The sequence below is a fragment of the Galeopterus variegatus genome, unplaced genomic scaffold (genome assembly GCF_000696425.1).
Source record: "Galeopterus variegatus unplaced genomic scaffold, G_variegatus-3.0.2 Scaffold2571, whole genome shotgun sequence".
Taxonomy (NCBI): Eukaryota; Metazoa; Chordata; class Mammalia; order Dermoptera; family Cynocephalidae; genus Galeopterus; species Galeopterus variegatus.
The window spans coordinates 236306-239960 of NW_007728682.1; positions in this window are offsets into that span (position 1 = coordinate 236306).

A 3655-nucleotide genomic window follows, 5' to 3' on the forward strand; every position below is an offset into this window, starting at 1 on the left:
GGCGCCGCCACGCTTCCCAAGTGGCGCACTGTAGCAGTGCGCCACCGGGCCGGCCCTGAAGGCCCTGTTTTTATTTATTTATTTTTCCTTTTTGTCTTTTTTCGTGTCCGGCAACGGATCGCAACCCTCAGTGTCGCACCCGTACCGGACTGGGACCGGCAACGGGATCGCAACCCTCGGTGCTGCGCCCACACCTCGCTCAGCCAGTGAGCGGGAACCGGTCTGTATGTGGGATCCGAACCCTCGGTGGGAGCGCCGCCACGCTTCCCAAGCGGCTCACTGTAGCAGTGCGCCACCGGGCCGGCCCTGAAGGCCCTGTTTTTAAATAAGGACACATTCTTAGTTTCCTGGTGTACATGAGTTCTGGGGGGACACTATCCAACCCACTACACCATCTATTATCTTGAATCTTCTTTAGTTTATCTCAATAATATTTTATAGTTTTCATTTAAGAATCTAGACAACTTAAATTAGATTTCTTCCATGATACTTGGTGTTTCATAATACTATTGCAATGATTTTATTTTTTTAAATTTTGTTTTCCATTTCTTTGTTGCTGGTATGTAGAAATATAATTGATTTTGTGTATTGACCTTGTATGCTTATATTAATTCCGATAGTTTGTCTTTAGATATTTTTTAATTTTCTATATATGCTAACATTTCACAAATAATAGCAATAATATTTCTTTCTCTCTAGTCTTTATACATTTTATATGTTTTTCTGGTTCTTATTGCACTGACAAGGACATGCACTACAATGTTAAATAGAAGTCATCTGGCAGGCATTTTGTTTCTGACTTCAAGAAAAAAATTGTTCAGTATTTTACTGTTAATTATGATGTTTTCTATGTTATTTTGAATATTTTTTCCACTATGAAATTAATGAAGTTCCCTTCTATTCCATGTTTGCTAAGAGTTTCATACTGAATGAGTGTTGAATTTTATCAAATTATTTTTCTGCATCAAGTTGACATGATTTTCTCCTTTCCCCAGTTAATGTAGAGAACTACATCAATTAATTTTTTAAAAACATTAAACCACCCTTGTTTTTTGAAAGTCTCCACATGGCGTGATATGTGTATATATGTATATATACTCATATATGTATGTGCATATACACATGCAAACGTTAAATACATGCACATATATATTCTTATTTATCATAGGATTGTATTTGCTAGTATTTTGTTTAGAATTTTTGTATCTATGTTCTCTAAAAAATTGGTTCATAATTTTATTTCTTGTAATGTTCTTGTGAAGTTTTGGTATTTTGGCTATACTGGTTTCATTTAAAAAGTTTAGTTACATTAAAATTAAGAACTTGTATTTTTCAAAAGACATCAAAAGGAGAAAGAAAAGAAAAGCCAAAGAATGAGAGATCACATTTTCAATGTATAGCTGATAAGAGATTTATATCCTGAGTAATGAACTTCTACAAATCAATAATAAAGACAGAATTAAATAGGATAATGGAGGAAAAATCATGAGCAGGCATCGCATGAATAGAAAATCCAAATGACCAATAAACACATGACAAAATGTCAAGCCTTATTAACTTTCTGGATAACAGTAAATTAACACTAAAATGAAATACCAACTACTGCACATATCCCCTGGATTGGAAAAAAAAAACTCTAAAGGTATTTCCAAAAATATGGAGTAACATAATTCTCATTCACTGCTGGTGTGTATATAAATTGGTACAAGTATTTTGAACAAAATTGGCAGCAACATTTATTAAATTTAAGCATACACATACCCTACAACTCAGAAATTCTACTCCTGGGTATATACCCTAGATGAATATGATTACTTATGTGTCAGAAGAATGTACAATAATATTTATATCTGTGTTAATTTTCAATAGCAACGAACTAGAAATAATCCAAATATCCATCAGTAGTAGAATGGATAAACTTGTAAAATTTCAAACAAACAAATATTATAAAGCAATAAAAATAAACTAGAGCAATGCACAATAACAGGGATGAAATTAACAAATATAATATTAAGTGAAAGAAGAAATTCTCAAAAGAATAGGCAACAGACAGATAGGGTGGAGCTTCGAGAGTTCCATTAGTGTTTATTTCCAAACTCATTTGACCATTATTTTTCAAATGTTCACTTTAAAGTTTTCCATTATACTGTGCATTTAAATGTATTTTTTGTGCATATGCTATATGATACATGTTTTAAGTTGTTTAAAAAGATTTTTCAAAGAAAATAATATTATGTATGTCTTTATAAAAGCACATACTGACAATAACAATATTAAACTTCAAGATACAATACAAATATTAAACTTCAAGATTTTATAACAAAAAATATTGTGTCTGGGGCCGGCCCGGTGGCGCACTGCTATAGTGCGCCACTTGGGAAGCGCGGCGGCGCTCCCTCCGAGGGTTCGGATCCCACATGCAGACCGGTTCCCGCTCACTGGCTGAGCGAGGCACGGGAGCAACACCAAGGGTTGCGATCCCGTTGCCGGTCCCAGTCCGGTACGGGGGCGACACTGAGGGTTGCGATCCGTTGCCGGACACGGAAAAAGATAAAATATATATATATATATATTATGTCTGATAATGTAGGTCTTCAGCTGTTTGTAATAATCTTCAATGATTTTTTGAACAATAAACTTCTATGTCATGATTTAAGTGACAATAAACTAAATGCGAAATACAAGTCAGATTTCTTTAAAAGACTTGCCCATTTAAAAGTTAAAGCCTCCTCGGGAACTACTTGCTGTAAAAATAAAATTTAAAAAAAGAGTTAAAGTCAATAGATTTGGTGAAACTCCAAATATATAAATAATAGTTTGTGATATCTTTGTCAAGTCTCAATTACACTTGATTTAGTTAATCTTTTATGATAGGAATATTTATTAATTATTTCATAAGTATAAATTAATAAGAACAAATTAACCATTAGGGAAAGATGTTTTTAATAACTCAATTAAAAACATGAGACAGATTAATCTGTTAATCTGAAAGATGCCATTATGTAATATTAGCTATGTATTATAGAAATATTTTGTTTTATTGGCATAAAACGAGTAGACATATAAACAAATAGAGACAACTTTATAGGCCTATTTAGCCAAAAGCAAGTATGTTTTTCTTAGGATTGAATGAAATGATTAGCTATCTGTATGTATTGAGATATGTTTCTTCGTAGTTCAGTTGTGCTTTTTGAGAAAGATGAGAAATATTGCAGAAAGAGCATAAACTTTGGAGTCATGTAGAACTGTGACTCTTGGCAAGTTACGTTATTTTTTCTGAGCCTCAGTTTCCTTATCTGTAAAAAGGGAGATATTAGGAACCTCTCAGGCTTGCTGTGGTTATTTACACTGAGATGGTAATACATGGCTTATGGTAGACACATAATAAATGCTAGCTACCCACATTCCAATTAGGGTCTTTTCTAACCCTAGACTCCATATGTAACTTAAATCTAAAATCTTCTATTTAGAATTTAATACATTCACATTATGTAAAACTCGTGCACCCAACCTCATTTTGGAAATAGGGAATAATATGTTAGAAAGAAATTCAGTGTTACAGTCAGGCTTTTTTACAAATAAGTGCATGCACACATGAAAAACTCCGATTTGAATCTATTTAACTGCATATATTGATTACCTTGTCCTTTCTCAA